Source organism: Falco naumanni, chromosome 8, assembly GCF_017639655.2.
Source record: "Falco naumanni isolate bFalNau1 chromosome 8, bFalNau1.pat, whole genome shotgun sequence".
In the NCBI taxonomy this organism is placed as follows: domain Eukaryota; kingdom Metazoa; phylum Chordata; class Aves; order Falconiformes; family Falconidae; genus Falco; species Falco naumanni.
Genome location: NC_054061.1, coordinates 26,009,430 through 26,031,091, shown reverse-complemented (window position 1 = coordinate 26,031,091; position 21,662 = coordinate 26,009,430). Strand labels below are relative to the sequence as shown.

General features: G+C 38.8%; 1 long non-coding RNA gene across 1 annotated transcript in view; it reads left to right on the top strand.

The window, feature by feature from the left end:
- LOC121092753 overlaps positions 1-21,662 on the top strand; it is a 65,842-nt gene that overhangs the window by 22,807 nt on the left and 21,373 nt on the right. The window contains exons 7-12 of the long non-coding RNA XR_005829372.1: positions 3,183-3,285; positions 14,969-16,485; positions 18,273-18,462; positions 19,103-19,301; positions 20,064-20,189; positions 20,845-21,029. This is a non-coding gene — a long non-coding RNA (uncharacterized LOC121092753). The remainder of the gene's footprint in view (positions 1-3,182; positions 3,286-14,968; positions 16,486-18,272; positions 18,463-19,102; positions 19,302-20,063; positions 20,190-20,844; positions 21,030-21,662) is intronic.

The window sequence follows — 21,662 nt, the reverse complement described above, 5'->3', positions numbered from 1 at the left end:
TGCAACTGGTCAGCGTAAATAGTTGAGAAACTGATGTCCCTCAAAGAGAGGGACTTATGAGAGCTGTAATGGTCACTTTCAAGGTTTCCCAAGTAGCAGTGTTCCTCCCAGATTCTGTTAAGGTGGTGTTTTGAGGGTTAAAAAAAAAGATTAGGAGTTATTTCTAACCATCAGATCTTTTTGTTCTGTTGTTTACATGAGTGTCATAGGGAAGGTGGAGTACAGTAAGGTTAGTGGGGACTGGAGGAGTGCAAGAGACATGAAAGACAAAGTCAAGCCAAGGGCTTGCAGGATGCAGGAGTCCTTTGCATCCATGAAGACATGCTGCTGAGTCAGGTCTGTGGCTACGTGCACACCCAAGAAATACACATGTGCTGATAGAAAACAGATTTAAAAGGTAATCGTGAAATTGCTTTAGAGCTCTGGATGTGTTTGGAAGTTTGTGACTGGTTGTCAGTGATGTCATAACCATATTTATTATAGCTCATAAATGGATGGGTCTGACTGTTTTCCTTATTTTAATGTATAAATTGCAGTTTATAATGGCAATAAAACACTCCAGGCTGTGCATTTCAGGGTGATTATTGCATTTCTCAGGTGGTTAAAGTTACTCTAACTGCCTTTCAGCTCAGATTTCAATAGTATTTGCCCAGTGTTCAGGCCATTTTTACTTGTATTTTTATGTACAAACCTCAAATTAAAGTGTTTTATTGCTTTTTAATTAAAATGTTGAAGTGTAAAGAAGGAATGGTCACAGGCAGATAGAAAGTTGCAGTAGTAGGTGTTTTGATGTAAAAGGGGAATGTATGAGAAGGTGGATAAAGAGAGGAGAGGCTGCAGAGCCTGTCACCGTATTTGGGTATTTCACAGGTACCCACTACTGGTTCCAGTAAACACGTGTTGAATAGAAACCTTTGTGAGCCAAAGGCATTGGTGTCTACCTTGTAAAATCTAGAACTGAGAAATTACGGACTAAACAGCTGCAAACCCTTTATTATGTGCTCAGCCTCAATGTGCCCTTCTGGTTGAGACTGAGATGTGCTGATGTGGTAGCTGGTGATGCCTCAGCTTATGGTGTTCCTGATTTCTAAGACAGAGGAAAAAAATGCTCTGGTCTCCTGTGCTCTCAGTCTTGGAGACACTGACCACCTTATGTGTGGCTGATTGTATCAGGCAGGCTCCATATCCAGTGGCAATGGTGGGCTTTTAATGGAACGTACTTATTCTGAAAAATAATTTCCTTGGTATGTGAGTGAATTAATTCACCAGTTTGGCCCATGTGCAGGGTGAAAGGTCTGCTCATTGAAATCCTTTTGGATGATGTCATGTCTAAATGTCTGCTTGCTACAGCAAAGCACCAAAGTCCTTGTGTTACATATATTTGTTGACTGGTGGCTGCTTTCTCTGTGTGAAGGGAAAAACCATCCCATAAAGCAGTAGGGATGCTCCCTGTTGTCATGGGGCTGGTAGATCCACAGCGATGTTGTTCCTCCACACCTTTCTTGACACAACATTGCTTTTTCTCTTACACTGGGACAGCCCCAAGTCCTAGACCAACCCACTGGTGAAATGCCCTCTTGTTGGAGGTGCCTACCACCCTGTGCAGCAGTGAGGCCCCTTCATAACTTCGTCCTACAAGCCTCTGAGAGGGCACTGGAGATGAGTGACACAGAATCCATGAGGCTTCTGATCCTTCCTAAGACCCTGATGCTCACAAAAATTATGGCTGCACCTCAGGTTGTGGTCACATCTCAATCTGTAGAAGCATTCTTCTTGAGGCAGGGCCACAAAGCAACGCTTTGTTGGGTATCTTTTTAGTTGCAGTCATATAGGTCTTTCCATGGTTGGCGTGGGGTTGGATAGCTGTACACACAGGCCTAGCTCTTTAACTGGGGTTATCTTTTGTGCGACATCTTTACAGAAACTAGTGTCAGAGGCCTCTCTAGTTCATGTTTTGTGGGTACAGTTTTAAATAAACTAGAAAAGAAAAGTATGCCTCTACACAGATGCCCCTAACAGATAAGGGCATGCATATATTATAAGCTTCATGGAAGAAAGTTAAATTAGGGGTTGAGGCTTTCAGTAAGGAGAAAAAACCCAAACCCCTAAACCCAACCCAAAACCAACTGGTTGGGGTGTCTAATTTTACACAAAAAACATACACAAAATAATTTTTTCAAAGTAGTTTTTTCCATTGTTTCCCCCATCTTTATTTCTATTTCTCCTATGCAAAATATCCCTCTTGCATACCTCCCATTTCTTCCCATACAAGAATGGAAGAAATGCTTAATGGGAAGCAAAGCACATTAGGAATATTAAGGAAAAATTACAGTATATACACTATGAAATGAAATGCATCTTTTGTGAATAAATCCCCCCAGAAATCTTATATTTCCAGGCATCCACTCACATACCTTCATGTAACAACTTATACATTCGTAAAACATTCATTGAAAGCAGCTCTGCAGTTTTATAGAAAACAACATGCCAGGGATGCAAGAATCTTGCCAGTTCTGTGAAAAATGACACCAATTAAAGCTTAAATTGCTTGTTTTCTCATAAGGTACATATTTTCATAACTTTGAAATCAAATAATTGCTGCTTTTATATTAAATACAATAAAACAAAAAGGATGCTAGTTTAGAGGAACTGCTACAAGCATTTTAATATAATTTTCCCACCATTTAAAGTCACAAAATATGGAAAACAAGTCAAGTATGCAAAGTTCCAAGGAGATAGAGAAACTCCTTCAGATTATTACATCATTTGTCTTTTGTGTCAGGAAATGTGTATGTGATTTCATTGTTTGATTAAATGCCAAAAAAAGGCATATTGCTCTTATCTAACTGATTACAGATTTTATTCATCTGAAAAAGTATTTGTTCGTACTTTGACATTAGAAGGCAATATTTTTTTTAATGGTCCAAACAAGCATTTTCAAAAAAATATAATCCTAACTTCCCAGGCTTGCTTTTTATTTTGTATTAACAATGCACTGTACTAAAATTTCCCATACTGGAACACAGTCCCTAGTGGTTTTCAAGCTATAAACTGAGTAAACAGTCCCTTTCTTATTGAGTGTCTGTGTGAACGCATGTTGTTTCTGGAATACATCATATTCATTTGCAGAAACCCTGTGTATGGATCTTTAACACTTTTTTTTTTCTTCTCCTTTTTCCAAGGTACCTAAAATAATAGCTTTTTAAGACAGTATTACAGTCATATAACTTGTTGGGGAAAAGCACACTATGGCTCATAATCTGAATTAAACATGTGTCATTGTGGGTAAGTTTCATTTAAAATACCTATATCTGCTAATTATTCAATATGCTAATGCTATGCTGCTGTACTATCTCTGAATTATGTTAGCATGTTTTTGGCAATGTTGCACTAAGTAGACTACAAGAAAATGAACTAAAAATATTTCCATATTGAGTTCCCTTTTTTTTTGTAGGCGCATATAAAGGTGGCACTTAAAAGTGACATTTTTTGGACTCTCACCATATCAGGGTTGACAAACTTAGCTTTGCATGCTGAAGAATCCTTTAAAAAAATACATAAATAATCTGAGGACAAACACGAAGCTTCATCTGGGGACTTCAAGGTCAGTTACCATTGGCCTGGCCTCCATTAACCCCCACAGGAAATCTTCCAGGATCCTTATTTTATCTTGAGTGGGTGTTCCCAAACTATCAGTCTTTTATTTTTTTTTCCACCAAAATAGAGACACAGTTTCCTTTAAAAGACATGAATTTCATCTGGTAGAACATTTTAAAAATGTTTACAAGTCACAGAGAAATTTGCAAAGAGAATGGTGATATTTTAAATTGCTATGTTAACAAAACTCTGCCTAAATTTGGAAGAAGGAAAAAGAAGATTTAAAAACTTACTAAGCGATTAATAGTAAGATATTAAAAGACAGCTAAGTGTTCTCAGTCGCTAGGGAAAATAAACTGGTATGGTCTAATGAGATCCCTACAGTCTTGTGATCAATCCAAAGTAACAAGAATGTAATACCAATGGGTTAACTAATGATATGTATATATTTAAAAAGTCTCTCAGTAGTCTGAATCGTGTCCAGTACGAATACTGAACATTACATGATGTACTATTAACCCGTTAGTATTACACTTTTGGTGTGCTGTGGTGATGAAGAACTCTCAACAGGAGTAAACTGCCTGAGATACGTGTCTTTTTAATAAAGTGGGTAATTTTTTGTTGGGGAGGGAGAGTATATCTTATTTATGGTGTCATTTTAAACTCAAGTTACAACGTCTTAGATTTAAGAGACAGGCCAGTAATGCAGGCAAGGGTGTCTCCTGCAAGGAGACAGAGATTAATGCCATGTGTGCTGATGATTCTCCACCACAATTTAGGATTCTGGTGGCGCCATGACGCCCCTGTTTTTTATGGTGGTTTGCCAAGAGAAAATTACTTAAACCAATTGTGAATGCATTCCTGTTATACTTTTACACAACCACATTTATGTACATAAATAGCGTAATGAGTATTTCTTAAATGATCTCTCGTTCCAGATTCACCTACTTTGCATAAAATGTCAAGCGCAGGAAGGAGGGAAGTTGGGGGTTTGTTTGTATTTTTGTCTTTTTCTTTTTTCCCTAAATGAGAAAGGTTTTCACATGGGAATATACTTTTTTTTTCTTCCCCCTTCCTTCTTCATGACAATTGACCACAATTGAAGTAGATACTTCTTAACATACTGTAATGTGAGAATTTTCTTCAGCTGGAGGGTGTTTTGTTCCCTAAATTGAAATCTGTTCTATGTTACTGCACAAAATGTGAACATGAAGATTAGGATGGATACCTTTGCCAGGTAAAAACTGGTACAGAGAGAGCTTGAAGGCCGTCAAAAGCATAATAAGCTTCTAAGACTTTACAGGTCTAGGTTAATAAAGGCTGGAATGTTCCAAGCTGAGGAAATGACATCCTCACATTGAGGAGAGTTTACACCAGGCAAGCAGAGTATTTTAAAACATTTTGGCTGCCTTCAGAACTGTTTTAATCCATTCACTTGTGTATGAGTGTAGGTATTTTTGCAGCATTCTTCTTTTTGGTTTCAGAATTTTGTAAAGGAGGCATTTATCCTTTTTTCCCCAATCTATGAAGAGGGGTTTGTGGAGTTGTGTATTTTATGGTGTTATTTTTGTGAGGCTGCTGTAGGTCAATAAAGCAAGATTTATTAGCGGCTTTTAGAAATGCTGGTATTCTAATCATTGCTATATTTTTAGGAGTGAGTCTCTTTTTGTTGCCTGAACCACTTAATCTGTCTCCATGAGTTTGCTGCTTGGTTATGTTCCTATTTGAAGTCAATTCTCAAGTGCAAGTGTGTTCATGCTGGGTGACGGAGCCCACAGAGCTGGTCTGTCCCTTGGAGGGTTTTGAATACTCAAAATGAAATGAAGCATCTAGCTTGATATTTAATGGGAGGAAAGCTGAAGGATGGTGGGCTTGGAGGCCACCTCTGCTTCTGGTTTGCTGGACTCTGAAAGATTTGTAATTCTTTTAAGTTAGTTGTTTCCTACTGTGACTATGAGAACTGTGGTAATCAAGCCTGAAGCTTTTGAATGACAGTGTCACCATGTTTAAATATTAATCTGGCTGGAGTGGGTAGAGATATACTGCTGTAGCTGGGGAGGATAATACACATATAGAGAAGGTCTTTGTCCAAGGCCAAAAAGAACACCCTGTCTTAGTCCCTAGACACGGACAGTTCTTGGTCTGGTGAGGGTGCGGAGGGGTCTGATAGATAATCTTTAATGGGAATTATAGTTTTGGTAAGAACTATGCCAGCTAGTGTGCTGAAGAGAGAGAGGCGGTTGGGTACCGTCTTGCGGCTATCGCAATGAACAGGAGGCAGCTCATGCAAAACTTGTACAAAGCAGCTCATCTAACCATATTGCTATTTTTATGGTGTTCATGGCCAAGAGATGTTTACTAAGCAGACCTCTCTTCTCCACACAAGAAAGGTGGTCTCCAGTATATCTTTGTGTTCTTTAACATAATCTCTAATTTCCAAAGCAAAATATTGAGTTTAAATTATTACCTATAGCATTTGAAAAGTAATTTCCTCTTGATGTGCAATTAAGGTCAGTGTTTACATATAACTTTGATGTCATAACAACATAGATTTTTACTGCTACATGTGGTTCCTGCAGTTAATACATCCAGTTGTATCAATACTGGCTGTTATACTGGTGCAAATACATGGGGTGGTCTTGGCAATACACTTTCTCTGGAAGTTGGAGAGATCGTCTGGCAAAAGTGGAGAAGGGCTAGAAGATTAAATAGCTTGGCAACTATGGTGGAAGAAGAGGTTTTCTGGCAACTGAGGGGGAATCATTGGCCCTGGAAATGAAGAGGGCCTAGCAGTGTGGAAGGAGAGAGAGAGAGGACTTTGGAAAAGAGACGGAAGGGCCGAGTACACAGGACAGAAAGGTCAAGAGGAAGATTGGCAGGAGAGCAAAAGAGTTTGCCTCCAGAGAGAAGCAGAAAGGGATGACTTCTTAAAATAGAAAGTCCAAAGAGTATCATCAAAGGATTCAGCTGTGGGAAACCTGTCTAGCTAGAGAGGCAGCAAGTCTGAGATGTTTATTATTTTTAATTTTTTGGAATGCTGCAAGATGTAAACCAGTCAATTTCATTAAAAAAAACAAGTTTAGCTTCAGACTCACAAATTTGCCTTTCAAATTTTCTCCAGAAAACTTCTGGTGCAGTTCACAAAGTCCCAAACTCGAACCCCATGTTATCTTGGGGTCTCACCATGTCTGGGTCATAAGCTGCCCAGTTTTTTGAAACACAGCTGAAAATGGGGGTAGCGGGCTACTTTGCAGCCATATGAAGCCTTGTAATAAGGAAATGTTATACTTACATATGAAATATCAAGCATATATTAGGCCAGTCTGACTCTTGTCACTGGGTGAAATTTTCAGACTTATTCATATTGAACTGCTCAGGTACCTTTATGATCACCTGTCATACACGTGTCGGTACTTACATTAGCTTCAAAGGTCAGGGCTTGCCGTTAAAATTTTGCACCAACAAGTAATATCTATTGCTTTTTATGAGTGCATGAGACAAGACAGCGTACATCAGCTGCTGTTGGAGAAATGTTACGGGATGTAATTATGCTTGATAGCTTGATTATTGCTTTGTGGCTTCTTGCTTTTATAAAATCGGTTTCTGTCAGCTTTGAAGTATGTTACCTCAAGACCTGAACATGGGAGGTATGTGCAAAGTCAGCTATACAAAAGTCTTCACTTAATGAACATGTTTACTTTACTTTTGTGCTTCTATAAATGATTTATAATGTAAATTTCTGAGGTCTAGGGTCCCTTTCCCAGAGGAGATGTAGTTCTTGTACAGGAATTCAAAAAGTTAATACATTGCTGCTTCTGCTCCTGGCGGTACAGCTGGATATGATATGATGTTAAGTGATAGGATGTGTGCTTTTCACTTGAGGAGATCAGTAATGTCAATGACTATTATAGAAAAACAGAGCTGTAGACTTTTTCAAGTGGCTGCTCTCTGGACTACCTTACTCAAAGAGACTTTCAATTTTTGGCTGTTAAGTGTATGGACAGGACATGTGTATGGTAAAGGATGAGTGTTTATGGGAGTTATTCCCACTGCTACCATGAAGCATTGTACTGTGGGCCTCTACCTTGTGCCCTGGTTTAAAAAGAAACTAGAAAAAAAAATAATTTAATGCACAAAATATTTAATACCTGTTGTATTACCATTGTAGCCCCATAAAAATATGATATTACAGTTTTTATCTGTTTCACTTCTGTAATAAAAAGTTATAATTTTTTCTACGAGATATATTTAAGTCTTAAGCTTTGTGATGGGAGTTTTGTTATTTCAACACTGGTACGTAAGAAGGAGAAGAAATTCAAAGTGTCCTTGGAAGGAAACTTCTGTTCACTGGTGATTTCTAGCTGTCTCAAAGTCAGTCCTGTGTGCTGGGCTGATTATAATGTAGTATTTCAGAGGAAGGGAGAGGCAAAATATTTTGATTAATTTAACTGAATTTAACAGAAGCAAATGTTAATACTGGAGACTGGTGTGTATCAGAGTTTCTAACAGCTGGACAAGAACTGTGTTGCAGAGCAATAATCCTACCTAGATTGCTTTCAGTGGGATCAAAGCCCACGTTTGCTTAATTTATCTAGGTTTTCTAGTTAAACATGAAGCTTTGTGCACTGCCTGCCTGCTAGCTGCCTCTATGCCCGCTGGAAGTGATGCCCTATAGCTGAAACATCCATGACACAGTCACATGGATGTAACCCCTCAAAGGGAGCCAGCTGCCCACAAAGCCTTTCGTCAGAAAGCTGGTGGTGAACGTTTAACATGACAGCATATTTTGCCCAGGTGACAAACGTAAGCATTCATGATTTCTCCTGTGAGGAGCAGGGCTTTCAGGAAGGGCTCTGGGACAGCAATATGAATCGAGCTATACTGTCGTGCTCAGCTGATACAGCTGTTTATTGTACAGCCTCTCCTTTGTGCTTGGACTACTGCCACATATGATTTAAGCATGTTTGGAGTCCTGGTGGGTGCAAGAGCCTTGCTGGGTTGTATCTACTGGGACCAGTGACAGAAGAGGGCATCAGTCTGACTCTCCAGTTGGCAAATTCATGCAATGCAAAAAATAAGGGAATTAAAAGCTAATGCTTTTAAAACGGGCAGCCTGACACATAACGGAGATGGGGCATTGAGCCTGGGTATGTCAGGAACATAATTTTAACACAACAAGACACATGTAACCAGGCATGACACATTGGCATGCTGACACGTGAACCAGTGCATCTGAAACAAAGGCCGTTTGCTGAAAATCATATAGATTCCCCTTACCCTAAAAAAAATTCAGTTTACAAGATTTCATGATTAACAGGCTTTCTAGAATATTTACAACTTTCTGAAAAGTGAGCTTTTTTTTTTTTAAAAAAAAAACTTAAGTGGAACACACACATTGCCTTTGAAATGTAGCCATAGGAAGGTCATATATTTAGGTGTTACATATTAAAATATTGATTTCTTTTTAAATATAAAACCCCTGCTTACAATAAATACAATGTGAGTCATAACCTTTATCATAAAAATATTTCAGTGTTCCCTAGTAAAGGGTCATTAACATTGCTAAACTGTAGTATTTGATCATTAGTGGAGGATACTACATTTTGTTTTTAATAAGGCAGTGATTTATACAGGAACTTATTAAGAAGTAAGATATGGCTCATTTCTGATCTCTGACATGCTTAAAAGATGTTGCAAATTAAGGGATTGATCCTGTAGATCGCTGAGCTGATATGAAGAAATGTCAATAAACAAAATTCACACTCTGTCACTGGCCTTTACCTTGCACTTCAACAGACTTGTGAGAGGGGAAATTGAGATGGTAAAGCTTTCCTGATCCCAGCCATTTCAGGGTCTGTGTGTTTGTGTGCTAGATGAGAAGCCAAGCATACAATTATTTTTTTTTTCTTCTTTCTTTTCCTTTTTTTTTTGTGGTTTTTTTTTTTTTTTTTTCATTCTGGACAAACGGTTGAGTGTTTTTCTGTGAAATGGAGAAAACCCCATCAGCAGGGGTGCATTAGGACATTCTCCTGTGCAGTGTCCGTGAGGAGTGGCTTTGCACAGTCTTGTGTACTTGATGTGCATGGCCAGGCTGCTTGTCTGTTGCCAGCCCTTGTGCAGGGGCATCTGGGCAGCTGTGAACACTGGGGAGGGCTGATGGCAAGCAGAGGTGGAGAGGAGAACACTGCTATGAAGCCTAGCTACAGTAAGGAGATGGTGTCTATCAGATACTGGCTCTTCGGCTTCTTATAGCGAGGGTTGGAGCTCATGAGCCTCATCAATGGGAAAAGTGTCTGAAATTCAGCCACACGGTGGCAAGGGGAGTTCACATGAATGGTTTTATTTGCCCAAATAACTTAGGGTGAGCTTAATTAATTAATTAAAATAAGCCAGGGTGCACTGTGTCATTTTTCCTGGAGCTGTTCAACCAGAAGGTGTGTGCTGGGGTAGTCTTGGCTCCCATTGGTATCTCCAGTGCTTGCAGAAGCCAGTCCCTAAGGCAGTGACAAGCAATACAGTGTCCTCTGCAAGTGTGACACAGACCACCTGCCTGGATGCGGGTCTACCTGCATGGCTGGGATCCTCTGAGACGGACATTGCTGCGGTCTCTGGGCTGAAGGATGCTGGGGGGGGGGGGGGGGGGCAGTAGCAGAGCCAAGGGCACCAAAAGGAGAGGAGTGCCACATGGCAATTAAAATAACTGCTGGAAATGGGGAGCTTCTAGGGGAAAATAGCTTGCCTTCTTATAAGTCCCTTTATGCGTGCAAATCTGTGGACAGTGTGATGAAAATGTGTTGTTGTATGTTACCCAAGCAAATTTCATGAGGGGGGAGAAAAATTTTTCTTTGCCAAAATGATCCTGTTACACATGAACTACTTGTTAATGTGGGTGAGTTTAGGTTTTTTATTTTTAAATTTTTTTTAGGTAGCGCATGTTTCTCATTATTTTAATTGGGAAAAGCTTGATAAAAGAGAATGTACACTTCACATGTCAAAGAACATGCTAAAGCTTTTTTATTCATGTGTGAAACCTGTTTATATGCCACTTTATATGATTTTCTTTTTAAATTTTGTTAGCTGAATTTTAGTGCTCTTTAAAGTAAAAGTGATAGCAACCAGGTGCACTATGGGGTAGATGACATAACCCTGCCAACACACCTACATGAATAACTCCCATGTTCCCAGTCTCTGCCGTTTGTGCGGGATCAGGCGGTTATTTTGTGCTGTGGATACATCAAAGGCTCTCAGGCAGACACGACCACCAGCCTGATTTTGAGCCTGCATACTCTATTTCATTCCTCTAAAGAGAAATACTGATTTAAAAAAACCAAAAAAACCCAAACCAACCAAAACATCGCTCTTCTCAGATTTTACATTTTTGTTTACTTAATTTTTCTTTAATATTTTTCAATTCTGATGAGAATTAAAAGAAAACTAAACAATAAACCAAGCATCCCCTACTTCACCTTTTCTGGCTCAACCGACTGAAGCCTTCCCATGGCTGTTCAAAGAGCATATGGAGGGAATGCCACTTGTCTGTTAAACAATCGACAGTAAACATACGTATTTATGAGGATAGCAAGAGGCACTAACTACATCCCATGCAGCCGCTGCTGCCTGTACGTACACAAACCTGTTACTGCTTAAAGATTTAAACATTTTCTATGAGTATTTTTTTTTAAACACCTCAACACGGTGAAGCAAAGACATTTGCAACCTGCCTTTAAAAAAAGAAAGAAAGAAAAAGCTTTTTATTATTTCTCTTCAAGCCTTTGATCCTGACTTTCCAGTCATGGGAACGAGGAGAAGTCATCTTCCGTGAACTGTGAGTAGGAAGCTGAGAGGGAATCGGCAGATGAGTTTGAACGTTAGGCCTTGTTTATATTTGGGATTAAGTCATTTGTGGTCAGTAACCAATGCAGCTGGGCTGCTGCATGCTCCCGGTTCACATCAGATGACATTACTGGAGTGAGAACTGGGGGCACGCTCAGCTGCTGGAAGGGGTGGTTTCTGCCCCTGCTGCCTGCGCGGGGGCATTTCGCTCCCTGCCGGATCGGGGTAAATCCAGACCGGAGACAACCTTGTGTTTTCTGTCCTTGTGTTTCCAACATGTCAGGTTGGAGCAGCGCTCCTTGGGCAAACGGAAAACTTCAGAGGAAAAGAAGGTTCTGAAGAGATTGATCAAAACCATAATTTTATGGGTGTAGCAATAAACAGCCAAGCCAAGGCTGACCTGCAGAAAAGAGCTGCTCAGAGCGGCTGCTACTTGGCATTTCTCAAGGTCCTAAAGAAGACAACAATCAGAAGATAGGGAAGCGAAGGGGGAAAAAAAATGCTTAAATTGCTGCAATGTTCTGTCTGTGTGAACACTTCAAACATCTGTCTGCATTTTGAAATATCCTGGGTTGTGCTCTGAAAGTATTAAGACTTTTTCCAAAGGTGATTTTATTGTCAACTACTATTAAGGCAGATTTATTTTTTTTTCTAGGAGGCACATGGTTAACATCTTTCTGTGCTTCTAAATATAAACTTGCTTCCCACTAGTATTATCCAGGTCTCATTCCTTCTCTATTTCTCTTCCCTTTTTTCTTCTCCTCTCCTCTACTCTCCTCTCCCTCTTTCTCTTTCTGTCACTGTCTGTGCGCATTTGATGAGGCTCTGAGTTACAACTGGACACTGCAAGGATGGATTCCTTTTGTGATCTGTGCTGAGTTATACTAAAACTTTCTGTAAAGTTTTACTTTTGTGGAGTGCTATATAGTGACTTTTTATGTGTCTAAGAAATGGAAACATTTTGTCTCGTATAAAAAAAAAAAAAAGAAATATTTTTATACTGTGCTCCATTCACAGACCACATCAGAGGTATTCTAAGAATAGAATAGATCAAATATATTTTATGGAAATATAATGAGAAAAGGATGTGTTCCCAAAACTCACTCTGAACAAAGGAATGCAACATAGTCAGGAATACTTTAATGCGCCTAACAATTTTCTCATGTGAAAGGCTGAAGGAACAGTCTTGGTTTGAAGAAATCTTCCAATTCTCCCCAGGCACCCTGAACTTGAAATCAGAACTAGAAAAGCTATATATTACAAAAAAGAAAATGTATGGAAAAAGTGACTGAGGGCATTAACCATAAAAGACATTTTGAAAAGAAAAATAACATCAATATGAAACATTTTGTCATGTTTCATTTCATTGATCATATATTTATTTTATGTGCTCTGGAGCGCTGAAGCTTAGATGTAACTACATTTCAGGGGCTTCATATTAGACCTGTCATTCTCTTTGTGGTGAAAACTAAATAGTGAGGAAAAAATAAAATAGATTGCAATTATTAGATTTGGGTTGGATTCCATCGGATGTGCTTAGAAACTTCAGAAATTGAACTTAGAAAATGAGACATAACATTAACAGCTATTAAAGACACTGCCTGCACGACAGATAGAGAAGTAGGAGGTACACCTTCCATGTAAAATAATGCATCTTTCTCACAGTAAAGCAATATGTTCACCTTAAATAGGCTTGTAATTAAAACTGCCAGTGTTGATTAGATCAACTGCGTAGCAAAGATGCATTTGTATTAGTTCTAATTAAATCTATTTTAAACAAGTTGAAGTTACAGATTGTTTTTTCTGCTCCCTGATACAATGGCATGTATTCCAGCTGCTGTATATAGCTCCCAAGTAGCACGGATCTCTGTTTAAAGGGCTCAGCCTCTACTGTAGCTGGTTTCTGATCCCAAGTTACTTCTGCCTCACGTCTGGACTTCTTTCCTAGGCAAAACCTGCAATTATTTAAAATAGGGTTGTTACAGGAGCACGATGGATGGGATCAGGCCACTGTTAGCATCATCAGAAATTTTTTTAGCATTGTTAATGAAAATGAAAGCATTTGTCATAACTTGGGCTCTTGAGTTATTGGTCCTAATATGTTTTCCAATAAATATAAAATTGGCTTAGAAGTTAGTAGCAGGCAGAAGTGGGGTAGGGAAAGGCACAAGCTTGGGGAGCTCTGGCAGCCCTTAGCATGTTCTCACAGCTTTCTCCTGTGCTGGGTGGCATTTCTCACACTAGGCATCTTTGAAGATTGCTGGTATAAAGCCCAACGAGATACAACACTGTGTTTTCAAAACTCCCTGTTGGAGTCTGACACCCTGTTAGAGCTGAAAGATATACCCTCCTTGAATTGACTGCAATGAAGATTTGGCCCTGAATGGGTATTTTCAGATATATCGAGCAATGCAATCGATGAATGGTAACAAAGTCTCAGTGTAGCGGTAATATATGCAATGGCGTTTTATGCGCTTCAGGTCTCTGGACAGGCTTTCAAAGGTGTAACTCTATGGGAATAACAACAACCTTTCTCTTGGCTCCTCATCCATCCTCTCAGCACAGAGGCGATCGTAGGTGCAAAGCGGTTGGAGCCTTTTGGCTCCTCCCTAGCGCTGAACCACGCTGTTGGGCCTTCTCCTTCTCACAGTCCTGGTGGCTGCCAAGACCATTTTCTCCAAGACAGGATGTGTCTGGAGCACAGAGCTCCATTACTGGCGAGGTCCCTGGGGTGGGGGTGATGGCCAGAGATGCTGGCTCACCTCTGGGCACAAAGTGGCTCTGCTGCTCAGGAGCAATCCTTGACTCCCAGTAGCTGAGCAGGTCAGGATTGATGCTCGTGGCTCTGTGCATGCCACCTTTTTTTGTGAAACAACCTGAGTATGCTCGAAACCTCCAGGAACTCGGAGTGCTGTGTTTCGGCTTGTAACACAACTGGAAAAAATAAGTTGCGCTATGTTCTCATATTGATTTTCCTTCTCTTGGTGCAACATTTTCAATTTAAATGGCAGCAGACTGAGGCACAAAATTGGAAAAAATGTTCTGAGCTACACAACTGGGAAAAGAGCCTGATTTTCTGATTTTGTGCCCATGTTATCCAATTAAATTTTGTCACTGTCCTGTGATTTCATGTCCAGTGCGGTATTGCTTTCACAGAAGAGCTAATTATGGAATAAGATAAGTATGAAAGTGCTTCTGTTTAATTAATATTATATAGTATATCCAGGAAGACTATTTTTTCCCTAAAATTGTTTTAATTAACATGAAAGAAAAGCTTCTGCTGACTTTTTATTGTCACAAGATAGAGAGAAAATTATTTCATGCGAACGTTGGACTATATTTAGCTTCTATCTCTCTATCTACAATAGAAAAATTGAAAATTATTTTATGTTAGATTGTATTGCTTCTTTTAATTTCATAAGGGTTTCCTTCAAGTACCATTAAATAATGATATAATCTTTAGAATATTAGTTAACAGATGATAAATATTTAATTTTTGTTGTTTGGGTTTGTGTTTTGTCCTTTTTATATTTCTTAGCTGAGGAAGGAATCTTCCACCTTCCAGAAACCTGATATTTTGGACCAGATCCCTCTCTGAACAGGTTGTATGCTGCCCTTTTCAAAATATAGCTATCAGAAGATGCCCTTCAGCAGATGTGTTAAGAGGACTTGGTGAGCTTAACATGTTTCGCCTGCTTAATTTAATTTGGAAAAATTCAACCAGAAAATGAAGTTATTAACAGGTTGGTACATTCAGAGATAAGATGATGTCACAGGAAAGCAGTCAAGTGGGTTGCTTGTCAAAATATAAAATATGTATCTGTCAGAAGCAAATGATAGGTAAGCTGTGGCTGGGTGTAGGATGCAGTGAAAATAGTGTGCTAAAAATTGAAACCGAATCCCACCAGTCTGGAGCACAAGCTTTTAGTAACTATTGTGGTGATCAGAAATACAACAATTCTGGGGACATGAACTGCACTGCTTAAACATGGTACGTGTAATTTCTTGGCACCAGTAGCCAGAAGCTTGTACATCAGTATTAGACCTCAAGCAAACAGGAGAGACCTCAAACGTGTGGCTATTTCAACAGATGACTTTGGAACTGGGACGCCCCATTAGCTTGGCTATGCCAAAATGAGGATTAATAAATCTTTCCTGGAGTGACTTGAGGACCTTCAAGGCCTTAAAATGAGAAAATGGAGTCTGTCTAGCCAATGTGATGAGCCTTTTTCTATTAGAGAGGTTTAGATCAAAGAAAGAAGTCTCTAGTGTGTTCTCTAGGAACACGTACGTGTCACGTCAGTCACAAGCCTCTTCCTGCCTTCTGGCTTACTATATAAAATAGCTGGCACCAGGACTTTAAAGTTAATAAACTCGGGAATTTTAAACGGCAATTTGGAGTCTCCTATGAGCAAAACAGAATAGGCTACTTAGCAAGGAATGCAGTCAAACTCTCAAATACCATGATGCTAAAATGAAAGAAATGCCATTATAATAAATGTCAGTATTGTGTTATCATTGAAGTTGGGAAAATGATCCCACTAATGTGGAACTTCATTCACTATGAGTTGCAAAACGGAGCTTTAGGACTGTAAACTCCTGGGGACAGCCCATGAAATCTCTCTGTTTGCTCAGGATCTTCCATGATGCAGAGTTTAATTGTCACTGGGAACTCTCAGGACTAACAGAATACAAATAATAGAACTCCTAAATAAAATGCTGCTCTTATATTTAAACGTCAGAAGGGACTAGTCTGACCTCTTGATCTATGAGCCATAGGGCTTTGTTCAGTAATACCACCATGATATTTCTAATTTATGCTTCAGCTTACACAGTTCCTAAAGCCTCAGCTCGAGAAATAGTCCTCAGGAAATATAAGTTTTAATGTTGTTCTTATGTTAACTTTTTTTCCTTGTATTTAAAATATTTCCTATTGAAATTTCTTTAGCTTTAACTTTTAACCTTTGGATTTTATTCTTCTTTTTATGCTTGAATAAACTTACATCAAAACCCTTCTCTTTTATAAATAAAACAGGTGGAGTTTAAATCTGTAAGGTGGATTTTTAAAAATTTTAGTGGGTTTGGTCATTTAAGTTTTCTTTTTTTATTTTCCTAAGTCTTTTCCCCAGGAATTTTACCATATTTATTACTGTGTGAATGCCAGAAATGAACGTTGGTTTTGGTTTTTTTTCTAATGACTTCCCCAGTGCTGTACACAGAGGAGACAGCACATCTCTGCTGCTGTGTATTATCCTCCATTTTCTGTACTCAAGGATCATATTCTTACTTGGGGACTTCATGCTGTTGGCATTATATGTGCTGTGTTTCCTCCGTGTCATGCTAATTTTTTATTCAGCAATAAATGTACTGGTGATATAGAATGAACTATATCATTTGCTATATTCATTAATAGTGATATCATATGTAATATTATTGCTGCCACACGTAAGTTTATAACACAGATGTGTATCAACTTTTAAAGTTGAACATATCCTTTTTTTGGTTAAAATCTGGAAATAAATTGCACATCTCCCAGCATGAGCAACTTGGTTTTAGACTTGTGTAATGACAATGCCCTCATAATTGAAAGAAAAAAGAAAAAGGAAATTTGGGAGACTATCAGTCTACATGTGGTATACTTTTTTTCCTAAATTGAAAATAATAAAAAAAAAAATCCAATGACACATTTGGGCTGAAAAACTGTTTGCTGCACATGTTTTATATATGTGGGTTTATTACAGAGATCATGTGTCTTAATTTGGTAATTTATATTGTGTTACCCAAAGAAGATGTTCTTGTTCAATTGAACACACAATAAAAGTTTCAAGAAAACTTGTTAATCCTGTATTTACAGAGATCAGTGAATGGATACGGAATAGCAACAACTACAAATCTCTCTATGCTGGTACAGTTACCTGCTAGATTATATTCCCTGGAGAATCAGTGTTGTTACATATGTACATGCAGTATAGGTAAGGGTGAGCTGTATTTTTAGTAGGACCTTTTCTTTTTAATTCTCTTCCTGAAACTAAACTTATTGGCTTTACCCACTGGACAACTTTAAAGGCAAAAGCAAAAATTGAATGATAAATTAAACTACCCCCAGCGAGGAAAGCTCAGTTATTGTATTATCCTGGGAAGTCTGGCCCTCTTTGAGCTGTGCTCTTTCAAGGGGGTAATGGCAACTTGAATTGGAGATCTCCTGACTTTTTTTCTTCCTTCCCACAAAACCCTGATATTTCCTAAGCCAGTGTTCTGTTTCCTTGTACTGATCTGATACTGTTCACCCAGAAACTGAATCTAGTTATCACTGGTTACGCTAATTGAGATCTCTTAGTTTCTCTTCCCCTTTGTCATTAAGCTGGATTTGAGCTTCACATACCCTTGCAATTACTTTGAAATTCCAAGTCTCCTTGCAACTACTTTGAGAAATCTGAAAGCTAAATGATTCCCAAGTCAAAAATATGATGTTCCCTAGTTGAAAGGCAAAAAGCAATATTGTTATATTTGTATTCTGATGAAATTCATTATGTACAATATAATTTGTGTCTCCATAACAATCTACTCTTCTTCAATTAGGGATTAAGCCAGATACTGTATTTCTTCCAGATCTTTGTAGTAACTTTTTTTTTTTCATTGAGAATACAGAAGGAATTTGAAATGTGTGTCACTGGCAGTAAAATACAAGTTTACAGGGTTTTTCTTCTGTTTATGGTAAATCAACTACAGAACAGCAACCCATGGCATTAGTCCAGGAAACTGAGATTGTGAAGTTAGGAAGTAGAAAGACGCACAGAAAATCATGTTTATAAATCTTGATGAACATCTTCCTTGCTATGCAGTGAGGACCTGCTTCAGCTGTCTTTGAAGTCAACGGGAAACGTCCCACCAGCTCCCAGCAGGAGTTGGCTCAGACCCTGATGGCTCACATTGGTGCCCCGTTTGGGGTGGGATACAGCGGGATGCAGTGCATGCAGAGGACTGTAGCTGATGGGATCCATCCAAGGACCTTGGATGCATTGGAAAATGAAGGTGAAGAAATGAAGTTAATTATCACACCTCATCAGACCCCTTTTTATATTCATGGGAACCCAAGAGCACTGAAAATGGTGCTATGTGGATGGCCAACTTGTTGATGTGTTACGAACCCTAGCTGCTGTCCACAGCTCCGTTCCTTTGAACAGTATTTGAAGTGTAGCCTGGGAGAAATTTGTTGTAATTTGCTCTCCTCCTTTCTGTATTTATAAGCCTACAATATTGTAAGTTTTTACTGTGGGTGGACAAGCAACATCCACTCATATCAAAGAAGATACAAGTACAGATAAATATAACTTTATACATTCATTTTTATATAACTTATGCAAATGTATGCGCAAGTTAGTCACAGTCTCCAAGCTGGCAGCAGATAGATGATGTGGCCATTGTTGTAGCTTTGTTCAGACACCTGTGTTGCTGGATGATCCTGCTGCCTGTAAAAAGAACTTTGCATGCGTGTGTTTGCTCTGTGTCTGCTAAAGCAAGGTTTGGCTGGAAAAAAATAAGTGTATGGGACAGAGAGGGCACAGTCCCAGCAGTAGTTCACCTCTCTTACCAAGGTAGGGCTCAGACAAATTGCTCCTAGTTGTGGTTGTTTGGTTTTGTTTTATTATTTTTTTTTTGTTTTCTCTTGAAGGCATTCGCAAGAACTGTTGAAGTCTGGAAACTTGAGGAATGAACCCCAAGGGGTTGGCATGTGTGTGAACTGTGGCCCTCACTGGCATCCACCACCTTGCTCAATGCCCCAGCCCACCTCCAGTGACAGCAGGATTGTTGGTCTTTGCCTTTTGAATAAAACCAGTGTTGTTCTCCCCATCGCATTGCTGATTGCTCCAGTAATGGCCTGTTTTACCTAGCGTTTGCTGTTAAGTACTAACTGACCATCTTAAAAAGAAAATCCAAGTATACAGACACACAGCAGCTTAGTGTCCTTGTCTTATAGGAACCTATCTGCTGTTCTCCAAAGACTAAACAAAACAAAAAGGCCAATTTTGGTATGCCAGGTTCAATGGTCCAAATTAATATTTCTAATTTTCATTCTTATATTAACCATCCACTAATAACTTGGTCCCTACTGATTAGATTGTAGGTTTTAGTGTTTGAATTTTAATAATTCTGATTAACGGTAGGGTATTTATTATATCGCTTTGTATGTGCGTTCACTCTTCCATCATGAGATCTCAAAGCACTCTATTAAATAGCACCAAATCTTTGTAAAGTATAGGAATTTTAGCCTATTGAGTTTAAAATATCGGATAAGGGTAGTAATGAGAATGAACAGTTTTCTCAAAGTTCATTTCAGAGCCTTGCACTGATTCTCTGCAATATTTAAACAGTGGAAAAAATTAAGCTCCAGAAAACTTGATTCCCACTTCTAACCACTAAATTATGAATCTCTTTACCTCCCCATTCTGAATTTCAAGTAATCTTTGACAAATTTGTATTTGGGAGTCTTTAAATATGAATAGTGATAATTATATCAATATTTTTAATATGCACTATTAAAAGACACAAATCTATGTTTGCAAAGCTTTGATGTGCTTACAAAACTGAACTTTTAAATGAAAGTATGTTTTTAAATCATGTCTGTATCACAGAAAACTATTAAGACTAGTCTCACAAAGATCTGCATATTCCTGGAGCAATGACTCACATGTCCCTGCAGTGGTGCCCTGGGAGCATCATAGATATCTGATGGAACAGACCTGCTCAGCATCTCACAGGTTGGTTCTCAAACCATTTTCATTGTGTTTCCTCCTTTTTGTGAATTCTGTGGTTTGTTGTTTTTGTGTGGTTTTTTTTTTTTTTTTTTTTTTAAATCTTTGTTCCTGTATATGTGTGTGTGTGTTCTTTATATAAATATTTTTGCGTGATTTTTATGGCACTGCAACTGTGAACTGTGAAGATTACCACCTGGAGAACATGTGCTAAATTCTCATCAGATCTTCATGGTGGACACTTATCTCTCTGATAATGTTGCCTTTCAAATCCAGACACATCAACTACTGTAGATAACATTGTACTTTTCAGAAAAGTTACACAGGTCTTTTTCTCCTTTCCCATCACTGCACAGCAAGGTGAGAGCTGGTCATTCACATGTATTTCCTACTTCTAAAGGATTTTCATATTTCAGCCTTGTTAGACAGTTCAAACTGAAACGTTATCACTCTTTCTTTTCCATTTGGACATTTTGAGACTCTTAGCTAGTTTAAAAATAATAAATTTGTGACCTTTAGTTGACATCATAAGCTTGCATTTTTAAGGCTGTGCTTATATTTTGAGGTTGCTGGCTGGGAAAATCAAGACTAGCTGAACTGATGGTGATTCTGAATGCTTACCTCCTTTTAATTTTGGTTTTTTTTTTTTCCTCCCTCTTAGGAGTTTTAGTCTAAAGGTGTGTGTTTGAGTTGCGCTCTGACCAGGTTGCTGAAGGCAAAGGTACTGACAGAGAAGCAGAAATGGTTGGAAAAGCAGTATCGGTAGTATCAGTCTCCCTGTCTCTTCTGCCTCAACAGCTGGAGAACAGGCAGCAGAAAGACAAGAGGATCATGTCTCATGGATGTGTGAGTACAGGCTTGAAACTTGGCAGAGTTTTCAGGAGAAAGGTACAGGTTTCTGTTGCCTTTATTTGAATTTCTGTAATTATATGGAATGGAAGTTTTTGAATGCTAGTGCAAACCTTTGTAAAATACATGAATTTTAGTTATTAAGTTTATGTATGTAATAAATGTAGTAATTTATTATTATTATTATTATTACTACTACTACTACTACTTTATGGCTACTTTTACCAAAGAGGTGAACAATGCAGCTAAGCAGCAACAGGTCTAGAACCTAGGTGAGGGGGACAGGAAAAGTGGAGGGAAGAGAAAGGGATGTTATTAGGTGACCAGGGAGATTTCAAACTTTCCCTCTATGACTTCAGACCCTGGGAACACTGGATTCTGCCCTTTTCAGCAGAAGTGCCATGCAGGGCAGAAATATATGACAGTATGTTCATTGCAGGTTATGGCTCTAAATAGTGATGGGACAGCGCCCATATCTTTCTGGTCTCTGGTCATATGTGGTTGTATAGTGTTTGCTGTCCTTCAGAAGACAAGAAGTGTCTCACAGCCACCTCTATTTCACCCGCTCTTGCATCTGCTGAAACATCTGGTGGTGGCTAGTGTTGGAGACATGACAGTAGACGTGTTGGG